This window comes from Eublepharis macularius, chromosome 6 (genome assembly GCF_028583425.1).
Source record: "Eublepharis macularius isolate TG4126 chromosome 6, MPM_Emac_v1.0, whole genome shotgun sequence".
NCBI lineage: Eukaryota > Metazoa > Chordata > Lepidosauria > Squamata > Eublepharidae > Eublepharis > Eublepharis macularius.
Genome location: NC_072795.1, coordinates 18,882,962 through 18,903,031, shown reverse-complemented (window position 1 = coordinate 18,903,031; position 20,070 = coordinate 18,882,962). Strand labels below are relative to the sequence as shown.

At 41.4% G+C, this 20,070-nt stretch overlaps 1 protein-coding gene across 1 annotated transcript in view; it reads left to right on the top strand.

Moving 5' to 3' along the window:
• Positions 1-20,070, top strand: part of NAALADL2 (N-acetylated alpha-linked acidic dipeptidase like 2) — a 756,283-nt gene that overhangs the window by 622,788 nt on the left and 113,425 nt on the right. The window lies entirely within an intron of this gene.

Sequence of the window (20,070 nt, the reverse complement as noted above, 5' to 3'; positions counted from 1 at the left end):
GTCGTGTAGTTCCACTCGGGTAAGTTCTTGTGCAACACCCACCTCATTCATCGCAATATATTATAGTGCCTGGAAATTGGTTGCAAACGATCATGCACAAATAGAAACTCAAATGAGGTTAAATTTAACTTAGCACAAGTGGCTACTGAGGTGTGTGTTTTTTTGTGCTTCCACTTGCGCAAGAGGTCTGGCAAAAGTGGAAATTTTGCACTGGATCCAACCCAATATTTATAGATGGGTGGGGTGACACTTTGCTGAATCATCAGAACTGGAATCAGCGAGGTCCACAAAAGATCAAAAATAATGTTGTAGACCTATATTTTTCATGTACAAGCTCCATTGAAAAGTGCTTTATTTATGCTGCCAGGTGATAAGGGATCCATCAAATGAAAAACATGCAGGCACAATCCCACCTTTGGACATCCTGTGAGGTAGGGTTAGGCTGAGAGTACATAGCTGGCTCAAGGTCATCCAGCAAGCTTCCATGGCAGAGTGGGGATTTGACCCAAAGGTCTCCCAGATCCTGGTCCGACACTCTCAACATTACACCAGGAAACACTTGCACAAGGATTGTTGGCATATCGAATCTAGCACAGGAGCCTCGCAACTACTTTGGCAAAGAAACACGCTGACTGCTCTGTATGTGATGTGGAAAAACTCTCTAGTCAAGGTCTTAATCTTGGAATGCTGAAGATTAGCCATCAATCACATGGGATTCTTCTTTTACTTTTACTGGGAAGGAAGGCTGAGATGGTTATTGTGCAATTTTGAGTGCGTGTCTGTCTATGTAATGAGTGTTCAACTACATGACAGAGGCCTCCACAGCCCCACTAAGACAACAACTTCCCCCCTTTCAAACAAACGTCTGGATCCAGTGTCAGCCCAACATAGTCAACAACAGCCTCCAGACAGCAATCTGGCATAGATTCTTTTAATTGATTTTCTTTTGTTCTTTAATAAGTTAGCGGTGATTATTTCTGTCATTTCATGTTCAGCTTTGTCATTCTATTCTTTGTTTGTTTCTATGCATTTCAGCATGAAACACATTTCTGGCTATAATTTTGCTTTCCAGCCAGTTGGGATGCCAATTTTGGACAGTACTGCTTCCCCATTGGATCTGCCTGCCAAATCTCAGGCAGATGGGAGAAAACATCCTGGTTTGATAGGCAACTGAAGACACAACACATTACTAGCTCTAACTTTTGGGTTTTTTTCCCCCTTCTGTGAAAGACTGGGATTTGGAATTAATGTATACAATAGTGTGATACAGAATTTATTTGCTGTGGTCACTATCCTCTTTTCTGATTGACTAAATCAGGTGATTTGTAAAGGTAGGTATACTGATATGCATGAGAAAACCTTTAAAGGTTTATTTAACGATTCTACAGGCTATCAAATATGTACTGGGATTAGAGTTCTTATCCCCTCCTATACTGTCTTAGATCCAGAGGAGTTAGCTGTGTTAGTCTGTAGTAGCAAAATAGTAAAGAGTCCAGTAGCACCTTTAAGACTAACCAACTTTACTGTAGCATAAGCTTTCGAGAACCACAGTTCTCTTCATCATCTGCCAAAGAGAACTGTGGTTCCCAAAAGCTTATGTTACAGTAAAGTTGGTTAGTCTTAAAGCTGCTACTGGACTCTTTACTATACTGTCTTAGTTATTTGTTTTTTGGACAATACCTTGTTCTCCCTATAACCAGACATAAGTCAAGAGGTTGGGCACAGCTTACAAATAAAGTTTGTAATATTTATTTCCTCCCTTGGAAAAATTATAAGATGTGTTGCAAAAAAGTTTGCAACTATTTACGATTATATCATTTAATGAATGAAGTGAACTCATTATATATATATATATATAACATCATTCTCCTCTCCTCCCTTGTATCTTCACTGCAATCTAGTGAGGTAGGCTAGGCTGAGAGCATGTGACTGGCCCAAAGTCACCCTTTGAGCTTCCATAGCAGAGTGGGGATTCGAACCCGTGTCTCCCTGATTCTAGTCCAACACTCCAGTCAGTACACTACATAACTTACATTGGGCATAGTTAGTAGGAAAATGATACAGATAAAATATAGGCAGATAGCAACTATCAGCCAGGCTTATGGACTTTAATTGTAACCCTTACATTGTTGGTTCTCCTGATTTATTCTTCAGGAGATATACATTTCTCACGTTTCGCATGTCCCTAATTAGGATTCCTAGTGACCTTTTAACAGATACCTAGTCTAGCCCTTGGCTCCAGGAATCTTTGGGGTCTCTGAATCCACCAGACATAGCTCAAAGAAGCTCCCATAACAAAAGTATAGTGTGATCCCTAAACTTGGCTGACTAAGCTAAGGAAAGGCATCTGGTCTAAATTTAGACGTGGTCTTTTTCCATATTCTCCATAATCCCTCCCACACAGCCTATGTAAACTGCTAGTATGGCTGTGGATTGAGATTGGGAATAGAACTGTCACTACGCAAGGCAAGGGGCAGAGTAAAATCTCACTGAGATTACAGAAGGGGACTCTAGCAAAGGTTTAGGTCATTCGCGTGTGCGAGCTTCCACAAGCTCAGGGAATGCACAGCTCCTTCGTCCTCGTGGGTTTGAGAGCTTTCTTGAGGAATACTATATGGGACTATCTCAAGGACTACACAGTTCATGGATCCTTTAAAAAATATCCAGGAGGTGTTGCATGCTCTCTTCTCTTAAAGAAGGGGTTTTCAACAATGGCAAAAATGAAACAAAACAAAAATTTAATCTTTAATTCCAGGCTCTCACAAACATATATCAATTTACTATTTTTGGGCTCTCATCATTCAAGTGTACCTCTTAGGCTGAGGTCCAGCATGCCCATCTAGTGAGAACACTCTTGTCTCCTAACAATATGTGCTTCAGATACTGTGGCTCAGTGATAGAACATCTGCTTGGCATGCAGAAGGTCCCAAGTTCAACTCCTGCCATCTCCGGTTAAAAGTTCTGGTAGAAGACTGTTCATTTGTTTGTTCGTTCATCCATCCGTCCGCTCATTCATTCATAGTCTGTCTCTCTCACTGGGACTTGAGGTGGAATACACAATGGTGGTCAATACAATCAAAGGGATATTCGATAAAGAATACAATAAGGTAAAGATTCTAGAAATTTGAAAACAAGCTAAAATCTGATACAAGGCTGAAAACAATGTTGAAAACAAAAACGTAACCCAGTTGACATGACATATTACATGACACAGAACTATCCTGTAGGGACATACTTACAGCAACAGACAGAACACAGTAGTACTACAGTCCCTATCCCATTCCAGCACATCTCTCTGAGCCATTTCCTTACTTCGCAGTCTAATTACCTGTATAAAAAAAGTCCTCTTGAGTAATTCAGTTTTGCATAGTTAGTGGAAAGCTGGAAGAGTGTGATCTTTCCTGACCTGTTCAGGTAGGCCATTCCATAAGGTAGAGGGAGGCACTACAGAGAATGCATGTGTATGAGCAGCTATTGATTTTGCCCATGTGCAGGGTGGCACCTGCAGGGGACCCTGTTTGGATGAGTGAAGCTGCCATGGCAGAACATAGGGAGATAAGATTTCCCATAGATCTGAGGGACCATGACCATGAATGGCTTTGTATGTGATGGCCAAAACCTTGAACTGAGCCTTGTAACTGATGGGCAGCCAATAGAGTCACTGCAGAATGGGAGTAATACGCATACACCTAGTTCCTGATAATAATCAGACTGTCACATTCTACACCAACAGGAATCTTTGAGTTGATTTCAAGGGAAGACTTATATAATATGCATTACAGTAGTCAAGTTTCAGTGTTTCTGTGGCATGGATCCAGGTGGCCAGATCAGCCATGTCAAGGTAGGGGAACATCTTCCAGGCTAGCCTGAGTTTGGAGAAGGCATTTTTTGCAGCTACATTAACTTGCTTCTTTAGCAGCAATGTTGGATCCAGTATAATCCCTAAGCTCTTAACCAAGTCTGCAAGGGTCAACTGAACCCCACTGAAAGTAGGGAGGACAAGGTCCTTCAAGATCTTCACCTTCCCAACCAGCATCACTTCCATCTTGTCTGGGTTCAGTTTCAATTTATTTGCTTTCAGTCCTTTAACTACAGGCAGTGGCTTAAGACCTCTATTGCATCAGCAGGAGATTTGAATAGCTCGATAAAGAGCTGGGTATCATCTGCACATGGTAGCAATTTCAAAGCTACAAAAGCTTTACATATTGTAAATGAGGTATAGAGTAGGTGATGTGAAAGATCTCAGTCTATGACACTGGAGCTCCACTGCCAGTCTGGGTAGACAATACTGGCTTTGATGGACCAATGGTCTGATTCAGTATAAGGCAGCTATATGTGTTTATGTGTATGCTCACTCAGGGCCAAGCTACACATGACGAATGACACTTGAACGGCAAGTGTATTTCTCCCTGTTCACTTGCCCTCCACTCAATCCACTTGCCGTTCAAGTGTCATTCGTCATGTGTAGCTTGGCCCCTAGTTGCACTGATATAGCTCTGTGAGCACCAGATTGAGAGCAAGTGTACTGAATTTTCTTCTTTACTTTCCCACCCACATTTGGTTGCAAAATTGCTTATTAAATATTTCCCCTCCTCTCCATTAAAGATGGATTTAGTTGCTTAGTGTGGTGGATATTTACTTTCCTTCATTTTTCTTCTTAAATATTCTTAAATTGCCAAGGTAGTTGAAGAGGGAACTCATCAAAGAGGAGGAAAAAATATTGATGCAATCTAATATTTTTTGCTGCTGTATCGTTAAGGTACTTTCACTTTTCCAATTTCCTTTAGTAGAACAAAATACTTCTGTAGGACTTCATCTATAGGGTCCATAGTCTAAAAATTCCATCTATAAACCATATGCACATTGATCTTCCCTGTAGTCCCCTAGAGGGAGAGAAAGCTCAATAAAGTTTTATTTACTTTAAATGGAATGTGGGGGAGGAGGAGGGGTAATTTAATTTCACCTGTAATGGAAATGTCTGAGCTGGTACAAGAAAGGGAATTGCAGCTACACAAAGAAGGACGCAATATAACTGATGAGTTTTATGGTTAGGGATGAATATTAGCACATCAGTTATCTGCTGCCACTGTATGAATGGTAGTTATTACATTACATGCTCATGTATCTTCTGTGAGGAGCATTTCTGGCCATGAAGAATCTGCATGTGGATCTCCTGTAAATTTCAGGAAATCTAAGAGCTCACTGATAGAATACATCCATGCACAAAATTCTGTGTCATCTATATTTAGGAGAACAACAAATAACAGGGTTAGGCTTGGCTAGAAAAGACGTCCGCGGAAAATGTTGGAGAGTCCATTGGCCCTCATTCCCTTACAAGACTTACAGTTCATGTTTCAGGCTTAAGCAACTGTACATCTATCTTGCATTATGCTCTGATTGTGCACATTTCCTATGGATAGTAGCCTTGAACATAATTTAAAAAAGATTATGAATAAGGAAGCAGCAACATGTACATTTCTGGTTCTTTTAAGTTCGTGGATTCTATATTCTCCTTTCCAAATTTCTTTTGTAAAATCTTCTGAGTTCACTTGGCTTTTTTACAACTGTTTAATGACTGTGCTGTGACTGTTTAACCTCCAGAATAACCTAAATGCTTGGTGGCAAATGATGTGTGATTTGCCCCTTTGTCTGCTATTGTTCTCCTTCAATTACTCTTGTTGTTCAGACCTCTTAATCATCTGAACTATTACCTCAACTGTTAGAAGATGAATGCCTTCTTTTAAAAGGATGTTTCTATTTGAGGCTATCAGGGCATGACTTTCAGTTCCCTTTGGAGGAAGCAGTAGAATCTTACAGCAGTTTTCTTAATATTTCATTTATTTACAGATATGTAATTAGAGAACAACCCTGACCTGGGTTGTCCAGGTGAGCCTGACCTTGTCAGATCTCAGAAGCTAAGCAGGGTCGGCCTTGATTACTGATTGGATGGGAGAGCTCTAGAAGACCAAGGTTGCAGAGGCAGGGGAGGAAAACCACCCCGTTAGTCTCTTGCCAAGAACACCCCACCAGGAGTCCCCATAGGTCAGCTATGACTTGAGGGCACTCCACCACCAATTAGGGAACAACTCCCAGCAGGGTCTTTTCAGTTTTCTGTCTGTTTATTTCAAATTAAATCTATCCCTGTTCCTCAGCTGGAGGGGGGGTCAACTTCTCCAGAATATTTTCTTAAATACAGAGTTATATCAGAGGAGTATCTTTTTAGAGAAGAAAACATTCTGAATCATCAACATAAAAAAGAATGAGTAGCTAGCAGCTGTAGTAGTAGAGAAAAAAGTTACTTTTAACCATCAAACTTGGAAAACCAGACATCAACATGAACAAATTACCATTGAAGTTCATCTGTTTGACAAACTAGAAACTCTGTGACTGCAGCCTGAGAGTAGAAGAATCCGTATAAACCTCAAGCTGAACTGAACCAACCAAGTTCCAAGATGCATCCTTAATTATAAAATGGTCAGTAGTTATCCAAGAATGATGAGTAGATTACTCTAGAAAGTGAGCAGCTCAATCCTGGCCCTTAACAGAGTGCTTGTAGTGGTGGGTATGCCATAACTGGGGGAGCTTCTCCAGCAACTATTTTGTACTGTCTTATTCTGTGTAATCCGTCTTGAGCCCCAGAGAGAAAAGTGTATAAATAAATAAATACATCAAAATTTCATGCTCTCCTCAGAGGGGTAGGCAGGCAACCGTAATGCATTGTGGATGGTTTGACAGTGGTCCAGTACTGCTGTAACTATCTGTAAGATCAATTTATGGTTGACCTGTGGATGATAATGACTGAGCATGTGGCAGTGACCTAATGCTTTGGGTACCCCAGCAGATGCTGATGTGGGATTGCAGGGGTTGAGCCCAGTGGCACCTTAGAGACCAACAAGATTTCCAAGGTGTAAGCTTTCGAGACTCAGAGCTCTGGCTCATGAAAGCTTACAGTCTGAAAATCTTGTTGGTCTCTGAGGTGCCACTAAACTCAAATCCCGCAGTTCTACTGCAGACCAACACGGCTACCTACCTAAAACTATCCTTGTGATGTGGGATAAGAAGGAGTTGGTGCTCTTCTTTCATGCCTGCATTCTGCAATCCTATGCCTGATTACTCAGAAGTAAATCCCACTGTGTTCAGTGGTAAGTTTGCAAAGGGTACATGTAAGTGTGTGTAGCCTGGGGAAATAGTTTGAAACTTTGCTTTAATATATATATATATTTTCTTGGTCCTATTTTGCAATGTCAAATCATTGCTTTTCCACACAATAAAGGGGGATAGGGATACTTTGAGCATTTTTATGACATTCCTGAACAAAATATACCCATAGTCTACATCTTTATAACGTAGAGAAAAGTCTCTGCCTTCTCATAAGTGCAGGCTTTCAAACAACCATCAACAGGGGTCTGTCCTTAAGTTGACAGAATTTTAAAATCTCACTTTTCTTCTAGGACGGAATATTCACAGATGTGTATTTTCTCTTCTGTCATTCATAAGTACCTAATTAAAGTCAACAAAGGAAAAATCATTTGGAGAAAGTAGAGTTCGTATAGACTGTTATTTTTTCAAGCCTGGAAAAGCTTGGGATGCGTAGTTTACTTTTTCTCACTGTATTATGTGTATCCTGCACTTCAAAAGCTTTGCTTTATATATCTATGCATGTTTACTCAGAAGTAAGTCCTGTTTTATTTAATAGGACTTACTCCCAGGTAAGTGTTCTTAGGATTGCAGCCTTACAACTCAATCCTAAGCAGAGTTGCATACTTCTAAGTCAACTGAAGTCAGTGCTTAGGATTACACTGTATAACTGCTTAGGATTACACTGTCAGTTACCTACCTTATATAAAAACTAGAGGTATGCATTAAAAAAATTCCCAACCCAAAGGTATACACAGAAATTGCTGTTTCAAATAATTATCTTGATTTTCTGGAATGATAACAGAAATCCAAGAAACTTGGGAATTACAAAACCTTCTCCTTGAAAACATCCATCATGTCTCAGTGCTTACCAACCGTACATAGAGGTGTGTGAGTTGGATTAAGTGTTCGGCAGCATGAGCACCTGTATTGTTTGATTCTACTGATTTCCTAGACAATGGCATTTCTCCCTTCCTACCAGATCCTTACAGGGGAGGAGAACAGAGCACTGCCAGCCAATCACAAGCTCAGAGAGCTGCCTTTTTATCTGCACTTCCATTGCGGTGATTTCCCTCTGAAAGCATAAAGCCTGGAGGAATCAGTAGCCATAGAATTTGAATGTTTGGCCCATTTGCATCAAACTTGGACAGTCTTTAGCAGACAGGCAGTATGCACTCACCTGCAATTTTGGTGTCATTTTCATGTCATTTGTTTGAAAAATGGCCTTGCCAGCTCCTCCAAAGAATAATGGAAAAGGTGCCGATCTCCTTCCTTACTTCATTAAACAAACAGACCACAACAAGGAAACATGGCAAACAGAATTTTCAGTGGAAAGTATTATTATTATTTTTATTGTCAGTCTGTCAGACTATAGTCAGAATGCAGACAGGGTTTTTTTTTTTTTAATGCTGATGCACATCTGGAGCTATCCTGCTAGTCTTCAGGAATCAGTAGAGAGAAATGTGCAGCTGCACAGAGAGGGGCCTATTTCCAGGGTCTGGAAAATTTACCCCCTTTGTTCAATCTGCTTGAAATTTAGAGGGACTTTAGATTACAGGGAGGGCTGTGTTCTATGCAAATTAGGTGTCATTATCTTTATAAATAGCTGCCCTAGACCCTTGAATAGATTCCCCATTGAAAATAATGTTTCCGAAGAAAAACCACAAGTTTGACTCCTGGTCTGGTAATATCCTACTGGGAAATAAGCAATCATAGTAAAAATCCCTCTCTCCCAAAGTCTGGACCAGAAATTATAAGAAAAATTTTCTCAGTGCACACCCCTAATAATTATACTAGTTAGCTCATTATCAGACAAAAGTGAACCATCATAATGCTATTCCATTTATAAGCCCATATTAACAACAACAGCAACAACATTCAATTTATATACCGCTCTTCAGGACAACTTAACACCCACTCAGAGCGGTTTATAAAGTATGTTATTATTTTCCCCACAACAATCACCCTGTGAGGTGGGTGAGGCTGAGTGAGCTCTGGAAGAGCTGTGACTCACCCAAGGTCACCCAGCTATTATTAACATTCAGACATGGCCTTCTCTCATCTCCTGCAGCCTGTTAAAACTGATGCCTGTATGAATATGTAAGGGACATTACCGTTCAAAAGAGGGAAAAGACTTATCTCTTGACCTAAATAAATACTTGATTGTTTATGGTATAGCTATTGTTTTTTTAAAAAAAGATAGACATGCAATAACCAAGGAGAAACTAAGCAATGAGAAGGAGAAGCTAAGGACTATGGGGAAATTAGGGTTATGGGAAAGCTTGGAGAAATACAATTTCATGTGTAAACAGCTTTAGGTCAGCTAGCCAAAGTGGTACAGCAGTTAGAATGTTGGACTAGGAGCTGAGACATTCCGGTCTGAATCTTGACTGTCTACACTGCTAGAGAAACTTGCTGGGTAACACCAGGTCAGTTACACATCCTCAGTTTAATCCACGTCATGAGGTTGTTGTGAGGATAAAATGGAGGAGAGGAGAACGATAGAAGCCGTGGCAGTTCCCCATTGAGGGGAAAGGTCGAGTATAACTGAAACGAGCAAGCAACCTGGTTTCCTTCTTTGATCGAGTGACGAGCTTACTGGATCATGGGAACTCTGTCGACGTGATTTACCTGGATTGCAGCAAAGCTTTTGATAAGGTTCCCAATGACATTCTAATGGGTAAACTGGAAGACTGAGGACTCGACTATAGGAAAGTTTGGTGGATAGGGAACTGGTTAGAGGACTGAAAGAGATCTTCCGGTAAGAGTGGACTGTAAACTAAATATGAGCAGTCAGTGTGATATGGTGGCAAAAAAGGCTCCCATTCTCCTGGCTTCCCACAAATAATGCAAAACTGAATTATTCAGGGTTTTTTTTTTTTTTTTTACTAAAGTATGCTGCAAGAAACGACCCAGAGAGATCCCTTGATAATGGGACCAGGACTGTTGACTATTCTACTGGGTACTCTCTGTTGATGTAGATATGCTCCTACTGGGTAGTTTTCTTGTTGTTAAATATGTCGTGTTTAATTACTTAAGCTTTGTTTCAGCAGTGTTTCATCTGTCCGTTCAGATTTATGCTGCTTTTAAAATTTCTGCAACCGATGCCCTATTGTATTTTGTTCACTGAATGTCCTAGCTGTTGATCATATTGGTTTCCTTCTTTGATCGAGTGACGAGCTTACTGGATTATGGAGGAGGCGAACTAAGGCAAAATTCCTCACAGAACTTCTATCCCTTCCTTATACCACCCCCCCAACCCGTGAGGCTTTTTATCCATGCAGGTTTCATTGACTTTCAGTAAAGCTTTTGATAAGGTTCCCCATGACTTTCTAATGGATAAACTGGAAGACTGTGTACTGGACTATAGGACAGTTCAGTGGATAGAGAACTGGTTAGAGAACCACACCCAAAGAGTGGTGGTCAATGGCATTTCATCAGACTGGAGGGAGGTGTCCAGTGGGGTGCCACAGGGCCTGGTAATTTTCAATATTTTTATCAATGATCTGGATGAAGGGGTAAACGGGCTACTCATTAAATTTGCTGATGATATCAAATTGGGAGGAGCGGCAAACACCCAAGAAGATAGAGTTAAAATTCAACAAGACCTGAATACTCTGGAGAAGTGGGCGGTAGTGAACAGGATGCAATTCGACATAGATAAGTGCACAGTATTACATCTGGGCCACAAAAATGGGAAGCACAAATACCGGATGGGGGATACACTTCTGGGCAGTAGTATATGTGAAAGGGATCTTGGGGTAAGAGTGGACTGTAAACTAAATATGAGCAGTCAGTGTGATGTGGTGGCAAAAAAAAAGGCCATTGCATTGAAATCGCAGGAGGTCATAGTCCCTGTCTATACTGCCTTGGTCAGGCTGCACTTGGAGTACTGTGTGCAGTTCTGGAGGCCTCACCTCAAAAAGGATGTGGACAAAAATTGAGAGGGCACAGAAGAGAGCAACGAGGATGATCTGGGGTCTGGAGACTGAGCCCTATGAGGGAAGGCTGAGAGCCTTGGGAATGTTTAGTTTGGAAAAGAAGAGATTGAGGAAGGACATAATTGCTTTCTTTAAATATCTGAAAGGCTGTCATTTGGAGGATGGCAAGGAGCTATTCCAGTTGGCAGCAGAGGATACCTGATGCAACGGATTTAAATTACATGCAGAAAGGTACCGGCTAGATATTAGGAAAAAACTTTTTCACGGTCAGAGTAGTTCAAAGGCAGAATCAGCTGCCTAAGGAGGTGGTGAGCTCCCCTTCACTGGCAGTTTTCAAGAAGAGGCTGGACGAATATTTATCAGAGATGCTTTAGGCTCATGCTGGTTTGGGCAGGGGTTGGACTAGAAGGTCTGTATGGCCCCTTCCAACTCTGTGATTCTGTGAATATCTGAAGGACATCTTCCCTTCAGACCATCCTGTTCGACAGTTAAGATTTTTGCCTTAAACTTTGCTCTCTTTGCCCAAGGAGGGGAGGCAGGTGGCAGCTGCCTTTGGAATACTACCCCTCCCACTGAGTTCTACACTGTGGTCTTTTGCTTGTTGCCTAGCTTAGTCTTATAGGGTTACTTACATTGTTTTCACTTTTGTATTATACTCCAGTATCATATAACTTTGTATGCAATGGGTAGCTGTTATTATTAACAAATGAATAACGATAATGACAAGAGGGTGTCCGTGGTGAGAGAACCCTTGTATTGCAGGGTCCATGTGAAATATCATATGTCTCTAAACACAGAACCCATTTGCTTTGTGTTTTGTGGAGTCAGTTGGAGCCATTTGGGACTTAACCTGGCTCTATCTGCGTAGCTTATCTTGAATTGATTACTATCCCCACAAAAGCATCTCCTGGCTTTACCAGCTCATAAAGAACTATCTTATCCATGAAAGGTTGTGTTGACTCAGGTCTGTCTGTTAATGGCATAAGATATAAACCCTGGAAACTTTATGGTGTGATCCAGTGCCTGTTATAGTCTGTAATCTGCAGTTCTCTAACATCAGCCAGTAAACTATGCTAGGCAACAAGGAGACTGTACTTCATATAAGTCTTTTAAGTTAAACTGGCTACTCAGCTATAAAGACAGTGGGAAAAGTGCGCACAAAATGTCCTTGCATTTTCCAGGTGGGAAATGGACAATGAGTTGTGACTTGTACAACGTGACTTACTAAATTGATCCTTAAACTTAGATGTAAGACAAGTACGAGTTCAATATTCTGAAAAGTCAAAATACCAGCTGGCCAAAATGTCAAGAAGTAAATAGATGGCAAAAATTATGCTTCTGAGATAGTTTTCAGCTACCTGTGGATTCCAGTCTGCTTGTTACATTTCCTTTTTTTTTTGCACTAGAATTTGCTTTATTTAAACTATAAACTATAAACAATAACATAATAACTATAAACAATAAACAGGATAAAAAACACAACATTCTAAACAGAAAACACACTATCAATACATAAACAATATATATATATATATATATATATATATATATATATATATATATATATATATATATATATATATATATATATATATATATATATATATATATATATATATATATATATATAATTTTAGGGTCTTTAAAATATTATATATATATATATATATATATATATATATATATATATATATTATATATATTTTACAGGTTGAGTTCCCATTATCTCTGCAACAAATATGTATCATTTCTAGAGTCTCACTTATTCTAAGTTAATCGTAAGAACTCTCTTTTTTCTATTGTTCATGTTTCTTAATCCATAAATCCAGATGTCATTAAATCCTTGTTATCCATTTAATGTAAAAAGTCTCTAAACGGTTTCCATTCAGTCAAGAAGTTAACTCATGTCCTTTCTCTAATCAATGAAGTAAGTTTTGCCATTGACGCAAACTCCAAAACTGTTATTCGCCATTCCTCCACTGTAGGCAATGTTGGAGTGTTCTACTTTTGTGCATAAAGTACTCTTGCTGCTGTAATTAAGTATAAAAACAAAGTTCCAAAGCTTTTTTAGAACTGGCTGTCCATTATTCCCAACAGAAAAATCTCTGGTTTCAACTGAAATTTAATCTTTGAAATCTTCTGAATCGATGATTGTATCTGCAACTAGAAACTCTTTGCTTTCTTACATGTCCACCATATAAGAAAAAATCTCCCTTCTTATCTCTTGCTTGTTACATTTCCTCTTGCCTTTCCTTCAAGGATTTCTGGGTAGGAAGGCTTGGATTACTCAATCCTTGCAAAAAAACTTGTAAGGGTAAGTTAAATCACAAGAGGAAAATTTTGAGGGCCACCCAATTAGTCTTAGTGTGCTTTTATGTATAGTGTGATTAATCAATGAATCTACTAAATGCTCAATCAATATTATCAGTGCTTGATTTGGGATTCCATAAGTGTAGATAGGTATCAATCATTGGATTTATTCCCATCCACCCCTCAGTTTCCCCAGCCATAACAAAACCATGGCAGTGCTAATCGGAGACAGTCAGCTCCTTGCTCCTACTATGCTTAGCCCCTGGTTGGCTTCATTTCCCAGGCAGCCCAGAGACTGCTATCTACAGGACTCAGTGAGATTCCAGATATTCACATTAATTCTAAATATCTGGAATAATAAAGTCTGGATTTGAGAATGCTTGGAATATTCAGAATATAATATTATTCATTGATTGCCAAGTATTTCCAAATCTGAACAACACAATCCTAGTGTAAGGTATTATGTGAATCGGCCTGTGATTGGTGGTCTTTGTTCATCATCCAGCTGTCACCCATCACGCTTGAAGCTGCCTTATACTGAATTAGGTCATCAGTCCATCAAGGTCAATATTGACTACTCAGACTGGCATCAGCCCTCTCGGGTCTCCGGTGGTCTTTCATTTCATCTACCAGTTGTTCCTTTTAACTGAAGATGATGAGAATTGAACCTGGGACCTTCTGCTTGCTAAGCAGATGTTCTGCCTCAGCTACCACAGCAGCAACATATATTTCTATCTTGTATGTTGTGGGGATAAACAAGACAAAAACCACTTGGAACAAGGTTAATGATATACTTTCGAAAATTAGCATAAGGAGTTAATTTCAATAGCTGTGCTTTGTAAAGGTGATCTTGCAGTCAATAATGCTGTTTTAGCTTTCGCTCTTTCCCCCCCCTTTTTACAGATCATTTCAATACAATCGTTTCAATTGTATAGTGTACTCATAGCTAGGCCTGAATATATAAATCCTGATTTAGCAAAGTAAATATTGCTTTTATGATAATCAGTATCCAGCACAAATGTACCCTTATTGCCATAAATTTAGCATTTCCTCTCAATTTTGAGATGATAAACCTTACTCTGGTTTTAAGGAATGTGTCCTATAATACCAATTACTGTTAATCTTTGGAGGGACATAAGATCGTTCAAAGTGAGCCCGAGCTGGTTGCTGGAAGAGTCAGGGTTGTAATTTAAGGCATATTTTCTCACACATGAGCAGGGATAGAATCCAACATTCAGAGCCAATTCTACAATGGCCAATATCTCCAAAGATTTCTGATCTTGCAGCGGAGCAAAGCAGAAGCATTTGAATAATTTGCATCTGTTGATGATGGGCACTGTGTTTAAATGACTGAATATTGGGATTAGGAGCATTATAAGTATATAATTATGGTATATTATTATCTGCTTTTAAGTTGGCGGAGAACCAAGCAGAAATAGCTTGGCTTGGCCTTGAGCAATCTGGACCACAACTATCCAGCCATCAAATACATGCAGGCAAAATTGGGCTTAGTCCCAGAAAATAACACTCAGGTCTGTGTGGGTGAAGATCTCCCCACCGAATACATGGTGATGTCAGATCAGAGAGCATTGATCATGGAGAGGGGATGCAGGCACAGGGAAACAAACAAGTGAATAGTTTGATCCATTTGTTACCCAAATAGCCTGCATGTGCCTGCTTCTTGAGGATTGGAGTGTCCCCCTTTTTTCATGTTGAGCACGAACACGTATAACTGGGCAAAATTTTAGGACTATTGCTTATGTATACCAAGGTCCTGGATCTGGAAGTGTGTAAGTGGGGAGATCCCCCAAAGTGAGCAGGTGGAAGACAGAATAAAATTAAAATATTTATTAGGAAACTATAAAACAGGGGTAGAGGCACATAAGAATCTGAGAGCTGCTGTAGCATAGTGGTTAAGTGGTTGGGCTGTGAATCAGAGCTCAGCTAGATCAACTCCCACTATGGCCATAAGTTCAGCAGGCAGGCTTGGGTAAGCTACTTCTCTTGGTCGCAGCTCCCCAGCTGTATTGTGGGGATATTAATAACACCAACTTTGTTCACCCACTGTGAGTGGGGCACTGATCTGTCTAGAAAGAGCAGTATATAAGCACAATTATTATTTTTTAATGTAAACACACCTGCTAGCATGTGCACACATAGCAAAACATTAAAAAAAAACTAAACCTAACACCTAAACAATAAAATATGAAACAAAAGAGGGGCAAATAATGATGATGGTGATAATTGTGCTTATATACTGCTCTTTTAGACAGATTAGTGCCTCACTTAGAGCAGTGAACAAGTTAGTGTTATTATTATCCCCCCCCAATACAGCTGGGGAGCTGGGGCTGAGAGGAGTGGCTTACCCATGGCCACCTACTGAACTCATGGCAGTAGTGGGATTCGAACCAGAAGAGTGCTGGTTCACAGCCAAACCCCTTAACCACTATGCTAAAGCAGCATTCGAGCATGTCAAGAGCTGAGGAGGAGTCCAAGAAGGTCCAATGAGCTGGAGCAGAAAAGGAAGTGGAGTAGAGGCAGAGACCAGCTCACATCTCAATGGGACGTATGCCAAGTCACCCAGGAGCAGTAGCTGGGAACTTCAGGAATAAACTGCTGCAAAGTGGGAATTTGGAAGCTCTATTTACACTCTGAAGGTGCTAGGGTGTGAGATGGTAGGTGCACTCTGGACTGGGACTGGACAGGATCCAAGGGCTTGAATTCTGTTGGGTGATTTAGAATTAACTGCCAGGTGAGGAAATGTTAATGGATATTGCTGTCAGCTAGGACAGATGTCCAGGAGCTGGAAAGTGCTAGTCATCGGGTGAGTCAGTGATAAGTGAACAAAAGGCTGGAAGTGACAGATGGCCATCTCCGAAAAGAGGATGGTTTCACGATAGGGCTGATTACCTGCGAGACCTGTCTTGCATTAAGACTACAGGAAAACCTAATTATGGAGAATCCTGAATGTCAAGTAGGGAGTAGTCTCTCGGTAGACCAATTGATAATAGGCTGCTTCCCCTTCTGTGCTGCTCAGAAGTGTCTAAGGGCTGTTGGAGAGTCACTGGAACCTTGTCCCTTTAATTCCACTGTGCACAGTGGCTGCTGATTTCAGGGGATCACAATGCTTGAGCAATGGGTCTAGATGGAGCGTTGGCCAGTTCTCTAGCTTTAAAACCCATATATCATACCATTGTTCCGGGCCTGAACCCAAAGAAACCTGGGTAATCTTTGCTGGGTTGGCATGCTTGCTTTCATGTTGAGCCTCTTGTTCCACATAATCCCCTGGCATTTTCAAGGCTGATTTACTACAGTGTTCCCCCAAGGGCCCCCCAGGCCATCTCCTGCTCTGACCCTGACCTGTCCTGTGCTTGCTTAGTTTCAGCAGGATCTTCAACAAGGTTATTGAGGAATGATTTTTTATAGGCCAGAGCCCAGCATCCTAACCATCCTGAAACAACTTAAACTGCAATCGTAAACAAAGTTAACCCCTTTTCCCTGTACTGACCATCTGGCATCCTAAGGCATTGTACAGAACTGAACAGCTTGCACACTAATCTGTGTGATTCGGATTAGTTCTCATTTTTCTTTTTCTTTCTTTCTTTCTTTCTTTCTTTCTTTCTTTCTTTCTTTCTTTCTTTCTTTCTTTCTTTCTTTCTTTCTTTCTTTCTTTAAAAAAGAGTTTTGCTTTTGAAATTAGTGTACTTTGTGAGACTCATGGCAGGATTGTTGAAATCAGACATACAGACAGCAAAATTTTAAAGCCAAGTACAAAGCAATAGGTTGTAGTTTTGGTCAGCTACAGCAAGATATGTGGGAGAAAAGACTTTTATTTCTGATGTATTGGGGAGCCCAATTACCAAGTCCCTTGATGGCAGTGAGTCACTAGCATTCTTAGTCAGTTCATTCAATGGAGAAAAGACTTATTTTTTTAATTCCATGGAGCTAAGAGTATAGTTGCTGCACTGGATTTCCTAGTGGCACAACTGACACCCACCCATCAAAGAGTGACATGCCAAAGATGCCCCCTGGGACAGCCATAAATGGAAGTAGCCAACCAACACCTACCAGGTCTCCATAAGATCACCCAGCCTCACCTACCTCCATCAGAGCTTCCACCCTCTTCTTCCTCTGGTGCCGTGCTGCAGGGGCCTTCTCCTCCTCCCCATTTCCTGTCTGCCTTGGTCTCCCTCACTCCCATTTTATTTATTTTATTCTTTTTTATTTAAAACATTTATATGCTGTGTTTCCACTCCAATAGGGTCCCCAAGTCGATGAAGAGCAGATATTGAAACATGTAAAACATTAAAATACATATATAAATACAATAAGAACATAAAGACATACAAATAGACACACACAGAGAGAGGAGGGCCAATAAGAGTTTACTAGGGGTACAGCAAATGAAACAAGTGAACAAAAGTCTTCATCCACAGGCAGGAGACAATGGAAGAGGGAGACAAGAAAATATCCCTGGGGAGGGAGTTGCAAATTTTCAGCACCACGACTGAGAGGGTCCTTCAACAGGTTGCCACACATCTAGCCTCAGATGGTACGGGCACCGAAGCAGGGCCTCCGAAGATGACAGGAGTGGATGGGTAGGTCCATATGGGAGAAGGTCTTGCTTAAGGTACGCCCAAGCCATATATGGCTTTAAAGGTCAACATCAGCACCTTGAATTGGACCCAGAAGCAAATTGGGAGCCAGAGCAGATGGAAAAAAACTGGAGTGATATGGTCCTAAAACTTCATCCAGTCAACACTCCGATCATAGCATTCTGTACCAATTGCAGCTTCTGCACAGTCTTCAAGGACAGCCCTACATGGAGCATATTGCAGTTTAGATGTCAATACGCCATACCCAACAGTGGCAAGATCTTTCCTGCCCAGAATAAGTTGCAGGTGGCTCAGCAGCCAAAGCTGGTGAAAAGCACCCTAGCCATTGCAGCCACCTGTTTATCCAATAGGTCCAGCAGCTCCCCCAAGCTATGAACCTGCTCCTTTAGGAGGACTGCAGCCCCATTCAGAACAGGAGATATCCCCATTCCTCAATTCCACCCTCTCAGCTCTACCAGAAGGACACCATCCCCTTGTTTGATTGGAGGCAAACTTGAGGGGATGTAACAGAATATGACTGTCTCATGTTCTCTTTCCTCCACTATCACCAGATACTCCTGATGGATCAAGTGTTGGTGGGGGACGCTCTCTGCCAGGCTGTAGCTTCGCAGATACCCAGCCATGCCAAACATGGATATACAGTTGCCAGCTGGCCTCTTTGCTCCCACAGGAACAAAGGGGGGCATTGCACAACATCAGGACATCACATCTGGTTGTATCTGGAAGTGATGTCACAATGCTCTAGGAATTCTTCAATCTCTATGGTATAAACTACAGAGATTTGAGGAATCCTTAGAGCATCATGGTGTCACTTCTGGATAATCACTTGACTAGTAACAAAGCCCATTGTGGGAAAAAATACAATGGGATCTAGAAAGGGGTTGGCAGGCAGGCGGGTATTGACTGCTTCTCTATGACTAATCCTGGCCGGGTGAAGGGAAGATGGGAATTGCCACCTGCTCCTTTACTATTTCCATCCAGGTGAAGCGGGGTGGTAATTGCCTCCTGCTCTGCACCTGATTCTGGCCAAGTGAGGGAGGGGGTAGGCATTGCAACCTCCTCCATGCCTGATTCAGTCCGGGTGAAGGGGGAGCAGGCATTTCCACCTGCTCTGCTCCTGATCCTAGGTGGGTGAAAGGAGGATGGGCATTGCTGCCTACTCCATACCTGATCCTGGCTGGGTGAAGGGGGATGGGCATTGCCTCCTGCTCCGTGCCTCATCCCAGCCGGGTGAAAGTGGGGGGTGGACATTGCCACCTGCTCCACTCCTGATCTCAGCAGGGTGAAGGTGGCAGGAGGGCATTGCCACCTGCTTTGCTCCTGATCCCATTGGGTGAAGAGGGGTAGCCACCTGCTCCGCTCCTGATTCCAGCTGGTTGAAGGTGGTGGGCAGGCATTGCCACCTGCTCCACACCTACTCCTGGCATGGACTTCTTGCCATGGCACACTCTCTGGAGGCACAGGCTGCCTCTTCTTAGTTTCCCTCCACAGCAGCACCCTCTGGATGTGCACCAGGGTAGGAAGTGAGTTGTCTGGAACACGGTTAACCTTTTATATAGTAGGATATTGCCTCCCACCCCCACTCCATTTTTGACTCTGCTGAAACAAAAACTGGTGGCAAAACTCCCGGGCTGGAAGATTGCCCACCAAGCTGGTTACCTAATATTACTCACTCTGTTTTAAATATTCAGTGCACTTGAACGTTGTTTTCTGATGGGTAGCCATGTTGGCTTGCTGTAGAAGACCAAAATTCTAGTCCAGTAGCACCTTAGAAACCAACAATATTTCCAGGGTATAAGTTTTCAAGAGTCAAACTCTGGTATCTGACAAAGGGAGCCTGATTCTTAAAACCCTATACCCAGGAAATCTTATTGGTCTTTAAGGTGCTACTGGGCTCAAACCCTGTTTAATGAACATTGTCTCAGTATTGCTTATTACAGCCTTATGAAGTAGGCTGATTTTATTTTTCCCAGTATTATAAATGAGGGGGAAGCTGAGGCTGTGAAAAGCAGTGTTTTGCTTGAAGCCACTTGGTGAGTGTATGGCTGAAGTGAGATTTGAATCAG